At 42.3% G+C, this 16,481-nt stretch overlaps 1 protein-coding gene across 2 annotated transcripts in view; it reads right to left on the bottom strand.

Annotated features, from left to right (window-relative positions):
- CLOCK (clock circadian regulator) overlaps window positions 1-14,416 on the bottom strand; it is a 108,923-nt gene extending 94,507 nt beyond the window's left edge. For both annotated transcript variants that reach the window (XM_063458021.1, XM_063458019.1), the window contains exon 1: window positions 14,324-14,416. The gene's annotated coding sequence lies outside the window, so the exon portion shown is untranslated. The remainder of the gene's footprint in view (window positions 1-14,323) is intronic.
- Between the last annotated feature and the right edge of the window lie 2,065 nt (window positions 14,417-16,481).

Genomic DNA, 16,481 nt, shown 5'->3' on the forward strand with positions numbered 1-16,481 from the left:
GACATCACAACCCTATTTCGGCACAGTGCTGCTACAAGCTTGCCTACGCCTGGCCTAGAGAGTCAGCTGGGCACTAATAGCCAATGAGTCTGGTCCTGCATTGCCCTACTTAAGCTCTCTAGAGTGTTCCTAAAAGGGAACCTCCATTCCTCAAAAAAAAATAAAAAAAAAATAAACGGGTTTAGTAGATATACACCCATAAAAACATGGATGCATTTCAATTGTGCAGTTTTTCACTAGGGGTATACCCAAATCTCGTCTGCTCCCTTTTCAAGCCCTTCCCTTCTAGCCCAGCACAGACTTCCTATGGCTGCCCAATCACAGACTTCCCAATGCAGCTAATTGAAAGGATGCACTGAGCAATTGCCTGCCACTTGAGTTTAGCTTCACTGAGCTAAACAAACCAGGAAGTAACAGGACTGGTGTCTGACAGCTAAGGGGGATGGGAAACTATTAATTGTGTAGAAATATGCACTTTTTGTTATACAATTACATAGCTGAGAAGAGACGTGTGTCCATTAAGTTCAGCCTTCCTCACATTTGTTTTTTGCTGTTGATCCAAAAGAACGCAAAAAAAACCCCCCCAGTTTGAAGCACTTCCAATTTTGCAACAAACTAGGGAAAAAAATTCCTTTTTGACCCCAGAATGTCAGTCAGATTTATCCTTGGATCAAGAAGTTATTACCCTACATTGAAAAATTATAACCTTAATTATTCTATTTTTGCAAGTATGCATCTAGTTCCTGTTTGAACATCGGTATAGACTCTGATAAAACCACTTCTTCAGGCAGAGAAATCCACATCCTTATTGTTCTTACAGTAAAAAAAAAAAACAAATAAAAAAAAAAAACCTCTCTTTGTCTCAGACGAAATCTTCTTGTTCAACAAGCTAAAAGTGCCTTAGGTGCTTGGATTGTTCCTTTATAAAAAAAAAATAAAAAAAATATAAGGGATAATTTTTACCCCCTAACTTTATTTAAAACAAAATTAGCAATTCTTTACAATGGAATGAATATATCTAAAACTGTAAACCCTTAAGAAGCCAACAAAAAACTGTTGATTTGACTTGCTGGGTTTACTGGCTCCTGCCAACAACAGTGTTTGTAAAATCTTATCTTGTAAATTATATCTTGTTATTGGAACACTGGCTAACATTTAATTGGCCTGATTCAGCTAGCACAGTAAAGTGAGAAAACAGACGTAATAGTATACAGTGTGAGCCCTACTGGCAGGCAGAAAGCACATGACAGCAGAACACTGAGGAATTAGGAGGTCAAGCTTAACCAAGGCAAGGAACAATATTGTCATACAAACATATCTACAGCGTATGATGAACAGTGCAAGACCAATTAAAGGGACACTACTACATGGTTGATTTATGAGCTATTCTGAAATATATTACAACTATAATGGTTTTTACAGAGAATACACAGAAAAAAAACCACTCAAAGTCCCTCTTTTCATTCAGCACATCAGGGGTGTGGAATTGTTTTAATGTTATTTAGTTTAAATTGAAGGATTAAAACTGCAGCCCATTCCATGATAATCTACCACCCTGAAGTGGGGGGCTGTGCAAAATAGAGACGGTGGAGAGGAAGAGCTTCTTGCTCTGCTTCCCTGTGCGCCTTGCTGGAGTATGGTGCCACTCCAGTCCCGGGATCACTAAAAGGCATGCGAGGGCACAGAGTAAGAACAGCTAAAAGATTACAGGATCAGAGAAGCCACATTAGACCCCAGGGAAAGGATCCACAGTTAGGGAGGCTGGCTGGACTTAAATTAAAATAAAAAATAATTTGTGAGTGTGTGAAAGAATGTAGGTGTCTGTCAGTGTTTGTGTGTCTCAGACAGCGTGCGTGCTTGTCTGTGTCAGTGAGTGTGTCTGTTTAAGTGACTGGCCCATCTCTGAATGCATGGGAAAGGTGTGTTTTACTCACCTTTATTTGCCATGCTGTGCAGGTCTCGCAACGCCCCCACGGCAGAGATAATTTACCTTGATGATCTCAGCCAATCGCATGCTTTCCCATAGGAGATTATTGGTAGACTATTTCACACGCACAAAACTCTGCGCCAATCAGCATCTCCTCATAGAGATGTGTTGAATCAATGCATCTCCATGGGGAAAGTTTAGCCCCTCCATGCAGAGCGTAATGACCCTGAAAACCAGTGCTGACCACTGTGCAGCACTAGTGGCCATCTGACTGACTGCCACTAGAGATGTTACCAATAATATGAACAATTTTTCAATCAGGGAAGAGACATCTCTGTCATTCCCCTACCAATACTTCCGCCAACCCCATTCCTTCTGCTGTTCTATGCTCATTCGCACCTGCTACAATGGAAGATGTTACTGCTCTGCTTCGGTCCTCCTGCCCTACCACCTGTTTCCTGGATCCTATTCCCTTGTATCTCATCCACACTCTGCCTCCTTCTTTTGCTCTACCTCTGACTACAACTTTCAATCTCTACCTCTTCTCTAGCACATTTACTTTACCCTTCAAACATGCAGCTGTAATCCCAAATCTGAAAAAAGCCCAACCTTAACCCTCCCAATCAAACTACCACCCTATCTCGCTACTGCCATTTGACTCCAAGAGCCTTAAGAGAGTTGTGTATGCGAAATTTACCGACTTCCTCGAATCCAACGCTCTGCTTGACCCACTTCAGTTTGGAATTCGCAATTATCACTCACTGTCGAAACTGCTGTAACTAAAGTAATCCAATTACCCAATCACAGCAAAATATCGTGGTCACTATTCTAATCTAATTCTCCTTGATCTTTCTGCTGCCTTTCACACTGTTGATCATCAACAGCTTCTTCTCATCCTTCGTACTCTCAGTCTAGGAGATATTGCTCTGCCCTGGTGCTACTCCTAACTCTCCCAGTGCTCTTTCAGTCTTTATTCCTTGGCTCTGCTTTTTCTCCCCAACCTCTCTCTGTTGGTGTTCCCCAAGATTCTGTCCTTGTTCCCATACTGTTCTCAATCTATACTGCCTCCCTTGGTAAACTCATCCTTTGGCTTCCAATATCATTTTTATGCAGATGACACACAAATCTATCTATCCTTTCCAGAATGCCTGTCGTCCCCCTAGACTTGTGTATCTGACTGCCCCGTTGCTATTTCTAATTGGATGGCTGCTCCCTTTCTTACACTTAACCTGTTCAAAAAAGAAGTTCTGGTGTTTCCTCCCTCAAGTGTTGATACTCCCGTGTCTCCCTCCCTCCAAGTCACTAGCACAACCATCAGCTCTACCTCGCAGGCTCGCTGCCTAGATGTTCTCTTCGACTCCAACCTCTCCTTCAAATCCTGCCTGTTCCATCTTAAAACCATATAGTGCATCCGTCCCTATTTAATGCCGGACGCAGCTATGTTGCTAGTTCATGCTCCTCTCTCAATTTAACTACTGCAAACTACTGCAAGACGCAACAACGCGCTACTTACAAAAATTCCAACCTGACGCATTAACACAAGAAGAAGCGGAACTACTGGAGGTCCCGATCACCACGGAGGAGGTACAAGCGGCGATTAAGGCAGCGAAGAAAGGGAAGGCTCCGGGACCAGACGGACTCTCAGCGGGATACTACAAGCTATTCAGAGACATTCTGACCCCTCACCTCATGGCAGCCCTCAACCGACTCCAACAGGGGGACAAATTCCACCAGGAAACATTAGCAGCTACCATCACGGTACTCCCTAAGCCTGGCAAAAACCCCGAAAACTGCAGTAGCTACCGGCCGATCTCGCTTCTTAACGCGGATTTGAAGCTCTTCACCAAGATCATTGCCACCAGATTACAAAAATATGTACCGCGCTTAATACACCCAGACCAAACAGGATTCGTACCAGGAAGAGAGGCCAGAGACTGCACACTTCGAGCGTTTTCCATACAAGCACTAGCTCTTAAAGAGAAATCGGCCCTACTACTGCTCTCAACGGACGCCGAAAAGGCGTTTGATCGGGTGAATTGGAGTTTCATGATGGCGACATTACGTAAAGTGGGCCTAGGAAGAGGGATGGTAACCTGGATAGAAGCACTCTATACCGACCCCAGCGCCAGAGTAAGGGTGAACGGCGCACTTACGGACGCCTTCACCATTCACAACGGCACTCGGCAGGGCTGTCCATTATCACCGCTCCTGTTTGCCATCACGCTGGAACCGTTTCTGGATAGGGTGAGACATACACCAGAGATCAGAGGATTTAGGCACGGGAACCAGGAACATAAGGTAGCTGCATATGCAAACAACATGCTCTTTTTTGTGAACAACCCAGCTGAATCCATGCCGGCCCTGATGCAAGAATTCGACGCATATGGCCAGTTATCAGGGCTGAAGCTTAATTTTTTTTTTGTAAATCTTTCTTTTATTATGGCATATGCGTCATGGGGTACAGAAGAGAAAGAGGAGGCATTGTGGGATAACATGAGTTAACAATATCAAGATAGTGTGCAATGCACCTCAAAGAAAGATTGCCATGGTTTTTTTTTTTTTTGTGGAACAATCATGTAAACAGAGTGGTAGGCTGAAGCTTAATTTAACTAAATGTGAACTACTGAATGTCTCGGCTTCGACGAGTATAGGAGAGCAGATCAAACGCGAATATCCCTTCCATTGGTGCCAGGACCAGATGCGATACCTGGGAATCTGGATACCCAGAAACCCGAAAGAACTGTATGTCAGGAACTACACTCCCCTTTTGCGCACAATACTACACGACCTTAAAAGCTGGAACTATGACCACATCTCCTGGCAGGGACGTATATCGGTGATTAAGATGAACATTCTTCCACGGCTGCTCTACTACTTTCACACCATCCCCTGGCACGTTCCACCAGAATTTTTTGCAACTCTTAAGTCAGCGGTGATAAAATATGTCTGGAAGGGAGAGAGGGCACGACTCAGCTTTGACAAGCTATGCCTACCTAAAACTTGGGGCGGCCTAGCTTTACCAGATATCCGCAAATACTTCCATGCCGCGGTACTGCAGCGGATCAGAGACTGGCATACAGCGTCTGATAACAAATTATGGGTTGCACTGGATAGAGAAGGCATGAACAAAGCCCTTTACAGGCTCACATGGCAAGGCTCGGCGGACACGACATCAAAACTGGGCACTGAATCACCCATCACACAAACGCTAAAGACGTGGTCTCTCATAAGACGAAACCAACATATCTCCCCGCAGCCAAGCCCCCTGATACCGATAACTCATAATTCTGAGATAGGTGGAGGGCTGCATCGTTCTTCCTGGCCAATAGAGGGAGACAGAGACTATGTCCCGATATTCGAAGTCCTGAACAACTCTGGAATACGGAACATTCGGGAATGGAGTGAAACACCACAACCGACGTTAATGCACAGATTTCATTACGCACAACTGCGGCATTTCTATTACAACCTCCCCAACAGGGTAGCGTTACACAGAGAACAGACATGGTTCGAACGCCTCTGCATGACCGGCTCCGACGCAGATGGCAGAGTCTCAATCATCTACCAACAGCTAATAACAGGAGATCACACACGGAACACGGCGTTCAAGAGAAGATGGGAAGAGTTGACGGATAGGACGTTCACTGAAGCACAATGGGAACAGATATTGATATTACAGCACAAGAGCTCCATAAGTACCAATTATCAGGAGGTCAACTTTAAGATACTCTCCCACTGGTACAGGACTCCAACTTTACTGCACAGAATATTCCCGGGAACTACCGACACCTGCTGGAGATGCGAAACCCACACGGGTACAATAAGGCACATCTGGTGGGATTGCGCAAAGATTAAGCCATTTTGGGAGGACATACAACGGGAAATGACGACTATCCTGGGAGACCTACCAGACTTCAACATGGAAATGGCCCTACTACATCACACGGAAGGCTCAATAGCCCAATACAAGCGCTCGATACTACGACACCTGCTGAATGCGGCAAAAGCATCCATACCAGCTAGATGGAAACAGACCCAACCACCGACTGTGGCAGAATGGCTTCAGAGGGTGGAGGACATACACACGGCCGAGGCGCGGTACGCAGATCTGCTCGGACGGAGCACCAAACACGTCGCCACCTGGACCCCGTGGTACGTATACCTTTCACGACCGAGAACGGGAGGAACATAACGCACACCATTGCACATGGGGTTCGAGGATGCCCGGGCGCACGTTGACACATGGTGCCCCCATAAACCCCCCCTCCCCTCCCTCCCATCCATCCCCCCTCTTTCTATTCTCATATACTGTATCTACTCAAGCCCACGCAACCTATTTGTGGGACATCATTGCGGCGTCTCGAGCTGCGCCCAAGGAGGTCGGGAACGGGGGTACCCGACTGGGAGGATGCGCGAGTTATAGGCATAGAGCGTAGTAAATACCAAGGATGCGAGCCAATGTCATCACTAACTGCTGACTGAAGGAACAACTAAGGAACTGAACATACAGAGCGGTAACCCCCAAACTATGACACACTTAACTGACGGGGGGATGGGATTACAACACCCGCCCCACGACACTCCAAGGCACCACATCAGGCGCCTGACTGATGGGCTACTCCAATGGACAGACATATCCAAGCCACTTCTGTTGCACAGGCGACCCCTGGAGCTCCCTTCTTTGGGAGATCTCTAGTTAAGGCTCGGATTTGGGGGTTTGCTCTCTTAGCCGTGAAGTGTGTGTACTTGGAACTTACAATCTTAACTGCATCACAATACACTTAGTGCAGCAAATGCCCACATATCATAGGCTCTACAGCCTGTAGGTCAGGCGCACCCAACCGGGGAAGTGCAGGCTTTTTCTGCTCCATGTGTCAAATATAAACATGTTGATATTGAAGATATTACCTCGTTTTTAGCTATAAGGTCTATACGCCTGGTTCCTTAGAAGGACCATGGAATGGGGCTCCAAGGTATCCCCTTGTTTAAATTCACTTGATCGGTTATTGATGTTACTGAAATTGCTTTAGCTTTTAAATATGCATCTACCTATAATTGTTTAAATTACCTTTATTCTATTGATTGATCGACAGCTTTCGTGATGCTTGCTGCATGTCAGATGATCAGAAGACAACAACGCTTACTTTCAGTGTTATTCTCCGACCTGACTATACGTATTTACACTGTTGTGGTGTATGTATATATGAGATTCTGTACTCACCTGATCGTCATAATAAAGAATTTACAAAAAAAAAAAAAAACTACTGCAAACTGCTTCTCAGTGAAACTTTATGCTCCCAACTTGCCTTGTTAAAAAGTCCACAATGAATGTGGCAGCAAGGCTCATCTTCCTCTCCCGCAACAGACATTAAAAAACATTTATACCCTATTCTTACACCTTTTGTGTCACTCTACCCCACTACCTCCAGCAGGTAAGCTAATTGAGCAGGGCCTTCATCGGTTCCTGTGCGTCCGCTTAATAAATAATAATTAAAGGCAGGGTTTACATTGAAAAGCCTGCAGGGACAGGCTATAGACACAAGTACCACTACATTACGCTGCAGTCAGAGAAACTACAAACCGGTAATATCCTTTCTACCATATTTTTCAGAATTTAAGACGCATTCATATCTTGCATGGCTTGACAAATCCCAGGCACCAGGATGCCATGGCGAATAAGAATTTTGCCTTGGCGCCTGGGATTAATCAACCTGTTCCCTCTTCCTGATTCAGTCCCAGTGTAGCTCTCTGTGTGCCAATGTACCGGTAGGAAGTGAAGGCAACTGTAATTACTTCCTCCCAACGCAGAGGAGCCGTAATTTCGGCTCTACTCTCACCTGCCCCTATTACACATAAATGTTTAATTAAACCACACAAAGTATACCAAACAAAAATCAAAAAATCAAATGGAGCAAAAAAAAAAACCAATAAATTAAAATGACAACAATAAGGCAAATAAATTACACAATGGCAATAACCACAACTTACACATTCCTATTCTGGCAAAAACACGAGCCCCTAATACCCCCAACGTTTTGGCACCTCCTGGCTGCCTTTCTCAAGGGTGTTTGTCATAGAGAGAGAGAGTGTGAGTGAGTGAGTGAGTGAGTGAGTGTGTGTGTGCGTGTGTGCGTGTGCATCTATTTGAGTTTTTAAAATAAATAATACTTTGTGAGTGTGTGAGAGAATGTGTGTATGTCAGTGAATGTGTGTATTTTGGTCACCAGCCCCCCTCCGATCGCATGGGAATTTTGTTTTTACTTTTACAGCACTGTGCAGTCTCACCGCAGCTGGCCTGCCTCCATAGCTTAGACATTGAAAAGCGTGTAGGGACAGGCTATAGACACCAGAGCCATTAAATTAAGCTGTAGTGGTTCTGGTTACTATAGTATTCCATTAAGTATTGTATTTTTGTTGTTGAAAAAAGAATGGCTCCTAACTTTTTTTTAGCTGGCTTCTAGATTGAAAGCAAAATGTTTCAAGCCCTGATATATTGTAAGTGAACATTTTAAAAAAGTATGTGTGAATGTATAGGGAATCCAGTGTGTGTGTAGGGGATAATCTCCCTGTCAATCCAACAATCAACTTACAGAGGAGGGACACAGATTTATTTAAAATGTTACATGTTTGCCAGCAATTCCGCAAATACAGATTAAATTGTATGGTCTTTTATTTAAGCTATAATAATGACTACTATGATGTACACTTCTGCAACAAAATTATTGAAATTTCCATCAAACCTGTTACTCTGTTTTGAATTATAAAAACACATTAAAAGACACATCTGTGTTTAGGGAAATCCTATTGAAACATGCACTGACAAAGCTTGTTCAAAGATAACAAGAAAAGCACTTAGAAAATTGATTAGTAGAATACATTCTTACGAACAAAGAATGAAACATTTTTTTTTTAATGAACAAGAACCCATAAGTAGCTCTTTTGCACTCAATTACATTTACTTTAAGCATGTGCCTACTCAGGGGTGAGAAACAAGTGACGTGAGGTATGTTGCCATAGGATTTGCATTTATGCGTGTGTGGGGGAAGGGGGGGACGCACGACATGCATCTGCTATCAAGCAAGAAAAATAGCACGCAAATCATTTTACCATTAGTATGTCTGAAACTATAGTATAGCAAACAACTACAAAAAAAACAAAAAAACTATGCTAGCTTTTTTTTTTTTTTTTTTTTTAAAGACATGGAAGTCTATTTACTAAACCAGGAATTTTAGACCTTTGATGAGGAACTTGCAAAGTGTAGGCCACATTAGCGGAGCTGGAAATATAAATTAAATGGAGAATATGTAAATTTCAGTTACTCTGGCATAAAATGTGAAATCCCATTGTCCATCAATGACGATTGCCAATTTAGTAAATAAACCTAATAGTTTTTAAGTCAAAAGATGTACCGGTATATTATGAATAGATAGAAAACACAGAAAAAAAAAAATCAATACAAAAAGTAATCATATACTGGGGTGACAGAGCACATAAAATGTATACTACATGGACACATTAAATAATTACTCTCTAGCACGGTGCATATTAAGTTACACCAAGGGGAAGTCAGGCCAGCTTAAAGACAGCTCCAAATGCAACTTCATTGTTAAGGCTTATACCATTAACATCATCCAACTGATACCTTTGCAAAGGTAATGAAGAGTTCACAGTGAATAAAACAGATGGCTCTTATAAAGTAGAAACACAAGGTTTATATAGTAACTGTGCTTTATATAATAAACATTTACAATGTAAGTAAAATACACTAAGTTCAAAGAAAACTTGAGCTTAATGAAGCAGCTTTGGTGTATAGATCATGCCCCTGCAATCTCACTGCTCAATTCTCTGCCATTGAGGACTTAAAGGGACACTACAGTCACCAGAACAACTACAGCCTAATGTAGTTGTTCTGGTGAGTATAATAGCTCCCTTCAGGCATTTTCATGTAAACACTGCCTTTTCAGAGAAAAGGCAGTGTTTACATTGCCCCTAGGGACACCTCCAAGTGGCCACTCCTTAGATGGGTTTCCTGGCTCAGTGCTGCACAGTAGGCAGCTCTGCCGTTCAGCGTCCACACGCTCTGCACGGGGACGCTGAATTTTCCTCATAGAGATGCATTGATTCAATGCATCTCTATGAGGAGGTGCTGATTGGCCAAAATGGCATTTGGCCCAGGCCCCTTTCGATTTTAGTCAATCGAATGCTTTCCCATGGAAAAGCACTGGATTGGCTAAACTTCTGCAATTTTGATGATGTCACCAAGGAGGCGGGGCCAGCGCCAGCAGACCTGTGGAGTGCTGAATTCTCTGCCATTTAGGAGTTAAATCACTTTGTTTATGCAGCCATAGTCACACCTCCCTGCATTAAATATATATTTATTTATTTATTTATTTTAAACAAAGAAGCTACTTTTAATTTCAATAAGATAACTAAACGTTTTTATTTCCTGCACTGTAAATTGAACTTTAATCACACACAGGAGGCTCCTGCAGGGTCTAGTACGTTATTAACAGTGCAGGAGATAAGAGAATCTACATTAAACATAATTTGCAGTATAAACATTAGATGACTTTTTACAGGAAGTGTTTAGGAATGCTGTGTAATTCACATGCAGAGGTATGACTAGGGCTACTTAACCCCTTAAGGACACATGTCATGATTCCCTTTTATTCCAGAAGTTTGGTCCTTAAGGGGTTAAACAAAGTGATTTAACTCGTAAATGGCAAAGAATTGAGCAATTAGACTGCAGGAGCAATATCTATACACCAAAACTGCTTCATTATGCTAAATTTGTTTTGGGGACTATAGTGTCCCTTTAACCCCTTAAGGACCAAACTTCTGGAGTAAAAGGGAATCATGACATGTCACACATGTCATGTGTCCTTAAGGGGTTAAAGGAACACTAAAGCATTAGGAATACAAACCTATATTCCTAACGCTTTACTGTCCCTGCCCCTATTTAAAAAAAAAAAAAAAAAACGGTGTGTCCCTAATTTGCCATGTAAGATAATGAAATTAAATGTTTTACTTACCTTTTTCTAGCACTCACGTCACGGAGGAGGTATGACATCCGCTGATATCCAATGCTTTTTAGAGGTGCATTGAGGACCGAATGTGCATGCATATACAATCTTTCCCATAGGAAAGCGCTGAATCAATCAGTATGCTACTAGAGGATGATTTAATGGGACTCAACAGTGCCAGGAAAACAAATCCATTAAAACCCCTTCAGTGACTTACCTGAATCCAGCGCCGATGTCCTTCGGCGTTGGATCAGGCTCCGCCCACGCTCGTCGGCGGGGGAAACTTAATGCACATGCATGGCAATGGCCACGTGCGCGCATTACACCTCCCCATAGGAAATCATTATTCAATGCTTTCCTATGGGGATTCTGGCGACGCTGGAGGTTCTCATGCATAGCGTGAGGACGTCCAGCGTCAGTTAAAACACTTTTTGTGTTTTAAGAACCCAGAAACCAGTCTGATAGACAGCCACTAGTGGAGGACTTAACCGTTCAAGTGTAATTATTGCAGTTTATAAAAACTGCAATAATTACACTTGCAAGCTTACGGGTGATGGGAGTTGGCACCCAGACCACTCCAATGGGCAGAAGTGGTCTGGGTGCCTGGAGTGTCCCTTTAATCCTTGAATGTACATTGATACATTGCAGGGTTCCAAGGACAGGACCACTACAGCCAGGCCACTTTATTGAGATGAAGTGTCATAGATGACTTAAGTGGTCATTGAAAACATACTGAGCTGTAAGATCTGATCAAAAATTAAAAAAAAATAAAAAAATTTAGGGAGACTGTATGATTGTGAGAGATGGGCAGGGGAATGATCCATAAAACAACTGTGCTTCATTAATGTAAATAGTTTTTCCCCTATCTTTTTTTAACTTTTTTTAATAAGAGAACACGTACTATTAAAAAAAAATAAAAAATGAGGAGCTAGTCGCCATTAAATGAATAATTTTCATTTAGAACAAAGTATGTAGGTTTTAAAGCAGGCTGGGCCAAGCAAAAAATATATATACATTTAAAAAACAAAAAAGAACACATTTAGTCCATAACCCTTCTCTTAGTTACACCATGTTGATGTGTTATAACAATAGACATACTACAAAGCAACCCTATGTTTGGCAGAAAAGTGAGCACCAACACAGAAATAAACAAAAACATGTTTGACAATCATAGGAGCAGACAATACCATTATACTGATACCCTTTAAATGACTGCACCCTAAATAAGCAGCCTGGCCTAAAAGCGTGTAAGTGGATAAAGCAAATGTTTAAAAACATGCCACTTCCTTCCAGCAAATCTTCCCTTGGGGATCTACTGGAAATACAGCACTGAGGCCTGCACAGAGCCATTCTATTAGGTAATAATCTCCTTAAATGCCTTAGGGTAAAAACTAAATAGGTACCATGACACCCTCAGTATCCATCCCATAATCCACGTTCCGAAAGCAGAAACCTTGCAGGAAACACAATGCACAGGTCTGCTTCCATGCTGTCAGCCTGTCCATTCACTGCAGAAAACACATGATTTCTCTAAACATTCAGATCATGTTATTAAATCCTTTAGAAACATAGAATGTGACGGCAGATAAGAACCATTCGGCCCATCTAGCTTGCCCAATTTTCTAAATACTTTCATTAGTCCCTGGCCTTATTTTATAGTTAGGATAGCCTTATGCCTAATCCCACGCATGCTTAAACTCTTTTACTGTGTTGACCTCTACCACTTCAGCTGGAAGGCTATTCCATGCATCTACTACCCTCTCAGTAAAATAATACTTCCTGAAATTATTTTTAAACCTTTGCCCCTCTAATTTAAGACTATGTCCTCTTGTTGTGGTAGTTTTTCTTCTTTTAAATATAGTCTCCTCCTTTACTTTGTTTGTTGATTCCCTTTATGCATTTAAATGTTTCGATCATATCCCACCTGTCTCGTCTTTCCTCCAAGCTATACATGTTAAGATCATTTAACCTTTCCTTTTAGGTTTTGTCCTGCAATCCACGAACCAGTTTAGTAGCCCATCTCTAAACTCTCGTTAAAGTATCAAAATCCTTCTGGAGATACGGTCTCCAGTACTACATACAATACTCCAAGTGAGGTCTCACCAGTGTTCTGTACAATGGCATGAGCACTTGTCTCTTTCTACTGCCAATACCTCTCCCTATACAACCAAGCATTCTGCTAGCATTTCCTGCTGCTCTATTACATTGTCTGCCTACCTTTAAGTCATTAGAAATAATCACCCCTAAATCCCTTTCCTCAGATGTTGAGGTTAGGACTCTATCAAATATGCTGTACTCTGCCCTTGGGTTTTTACGTCCAAGATGCATTATCTTGCACTTATCCACATTAAATGTCAGTTGCCACAACTCTGACCATTTTTCTAGTTTACCTAAATCATTTGCCATTTGGCTTATCCCTCCTGGAACATCAACCCTGTTACATATCTTAGTATCATCAGCAAAAATACATACCTTACAATCAAGACCTTCTGCAATATCATTAATAAATATATTAAGGAGAGTGGGTCCAAGTACAGATTTCTGATGTACCCTACTGGTAACTAGACCTTGCTTCGAATATACTCCATTGACTACAACTCTCTGTTGCCTGTCACTCAGCCACTGCCTCACCCATTCAACATAATTGGAATCCAAACTTAAAGATTGCAGTTTATTGATAAGCCTTTTGGGCTAGGTAAGCAATGTGTACTATAATTAGATTGTAATCTCACGGGCAAGGTGCTCTACCTGTTGTATTGGGCTATTCTTATGATGTGTTTTCTTTTTCCCAATTGTATAGCGCTGCGTAATCTGTTGGCGCTTTATAAATGCCAGTAATAACTAAATAAATGTGTGCAATTAGCATGTAAATAAAGTTTTTATGCACGCTGAATAATATGCACCATCCTGCCACCTAGTAAATTAGGAGTTAACGTTAAAAAAACAACAAAAAAAACCAGACACCCTTTCACAGGTAAAGGTGTAACCAGAAGTCTGTCAAAGCTTCTTGGGAGTTGAAGTTCTAAAACAGATTGGGGTGGGGGAGCGTTACCCTTTTAGCCACCCCTTATAAACAACAACATGTGACTCAATCACAGCCCCATAAAAAAAGGACCCAAGTCAGGCACCCATTGATGTCTTGCAGTGGAAAATTGAGATTTTATATCAGCTCAGGCACAGCATGCAAGGCAGCAGGTGGAGCCCCCTACTGGAGAAGCAGTAAAGTTTCTCTCTCTCTCCATACATGTCAGGGGGTGTGTTATTATACATATGGTGAGAGCAGGATGATCACACAGTGCATGCAGCCCAGCCATACATTCACACCGCTCCCCTCGCAGTATACAGAGTCTGAGGCCCAGGCCTGCTTGCTTACCTTGACTGCTGACACTGTCTGGCTCGCTGCCTGCGCACTACACACACACACGGTTCGCCGAGGACCTCACTCTCCTCCACCAACAACACGAACGCCGCCCCCACGGCGCATGCGCAGCCCTGCCCAGAAAGCCGCCAAAGGCGATCCATGGCCAGGATGGGGTTCTGCTGGCTCTGCGCATGCGCGGGGGGTGCCCGACGTCACCTGCTGCTGCTGCTGCTGCTGCTTCCCTGAGTGCTTTAGTGCTGGAGCTGTGAGTCCAGTGCTGTGTGATAGGGTCCAGTGTGCGGCTATACAATGCTATTATCCGCTTACACCAGTGATCTCTAACATGGCTGCTGGCTTGTTTTAGTATATCATGCACACAGGCAGCTTTACAGTGTTTGCAGACTTTGTATTGTGGTCTTTATTTCTCTCTCATACTATATATGTGTTTTGTATATACCAGTAATGGCTAACCTCTTATATTGACACCATTGATAAACTGACTACCACTCTCATTATACTCAGCTAATGATTAAAACAGTGTTTTGGGGTTTTGTTTTTTTTCTGTAGAGGCAGCTGTATTTACATTTTATTTATTTTATTTTTTCCCTTTCTTTAATTTAATAGGCTTTGTAATTTTTAACCTCCCCTTCTACCATATGGCTTTATTTATATTTATTATCTATTTATATTTATTATCTTTTCTCCCTTTGTCTGGGTCTCAACACCTCGGTGTCTCCATTTCGTTCTCCTCTGTCCGTGATGTCTGCGGTTTGCTGTTCTTTGGGATTTTTTTGACTGATGGATTTAAAAAAATTACACCCCTCATAAGTAGTTCCTACTTTTTCTCATGTATAACTAAAACACTAAAGGGATCCTATAGTCCCAGGAAAACAAAGCTGGGTCAGCCTCTCTCAGCGCTGGGTCAGGCTCCACCCATGCTCTAATGGCCGCGCTTGCATTAGGATTTACCCTTAGGAAAGCATTAATCAATGCTTTCCTATGGGGAAAATCTGACGCGTGAGGACGTCCAGCATCAGATAACGGACCAAAGGTCAGTTTCGATTCCAGAAGCCCTCTAGTGGCTGTCTGGTGGACAGCCACTGACGGCAGACTTAGAACTGCAATGTAAACATTGCAGTTCTATGGAACTTCAATGTTTAACATTGCAGCACTAGGTGCAAAAGGGACACAACACCCAGACCACTTCAATGAGCTGAAATGCCTACAGTGTCCCTTTAACATGCTTTCCAACAATAAAATGGCAGAAGAAGCCAAAACTCCAAAATGTTCTGGATCTTGTGAAACCTTCCCAAATTCTGTACCGCGTTCTTCGATTTGTTTTGCAGTGGCATACATCTGGGGACACCAGGGGAATGTCCCCAATCTGTGTAGAGCAAACACATCAGTGATCACCCTGCACAGAGTAAACTCAAGGTATTAACTCCCCTTGTTCCATGCTAACACTGCATTCTCGTCCAATGACATTGGGGGCTTTAAGTCATATCGTGACAGATTCTCACAATACGATTTAGCAGCAGAGGGAATAATCCATCCCATTTTGCAAGTGCACAGTACAGAGCTCTGCACTCTAAGGGAATCCCTCTGCTGAGATCAATAGAGGGTATTCCTCAAATACTAACTATAGATTTAGCATTGTGGCCAGTCAGTGGTTATGTTTAGTTAAAGTTGATGTTTAGGGTTCCAGTTAGGTTTAAAATGAATATTGAGGGTTAGAAGATTGGGTTAGTTAGTATTCATGTTTAGGGTTACTGTAAGAGTTAGCATTACAGATGGCATTAAGGTTATGATGCTAGGGTATCAACATAAACACAAAATACAACCTGCATGTAACTCATTTGGCCCTCATTTGTTTTTGTTTTTTTGCTTAAACTTTGCAAAGATGTACAAAGTGTAGCTGAGTATATTTTAGGGAATTGGCATGAGATGTAAAGAAATATACAGCAAATTGTATGTAAAGAATTATAAAATGAAAATGAATACCACAAAATTTGAAAGTAAATAATAAAACATGGACTCAATATATAATGAGAGAGTGCCCATGGTGTCCACCTTTGCAAATGGAGTGATTTAAATGACCCAAAATGCACCGTAGACCCATCTTCACTTGCCACAATGGTATGCGAAGTGGGTCATTCTGTACACAGGAACT

The sequence above is a fragment of the Pelobates fuscus genome, chromosome 6 (genome assembly GCF_036172605.1).
Source record: "Pelobates fuscus isolate aPelFus1 chromosome 6, aPelFus1.pri, whole genome shotgun sequence".
Taxonomy (NCBI): Eukaryota; Metazoa; Chordata; class Amphibia; order Anura; family Pelobatidae; genus Pelobates; species Pelobates fuscus.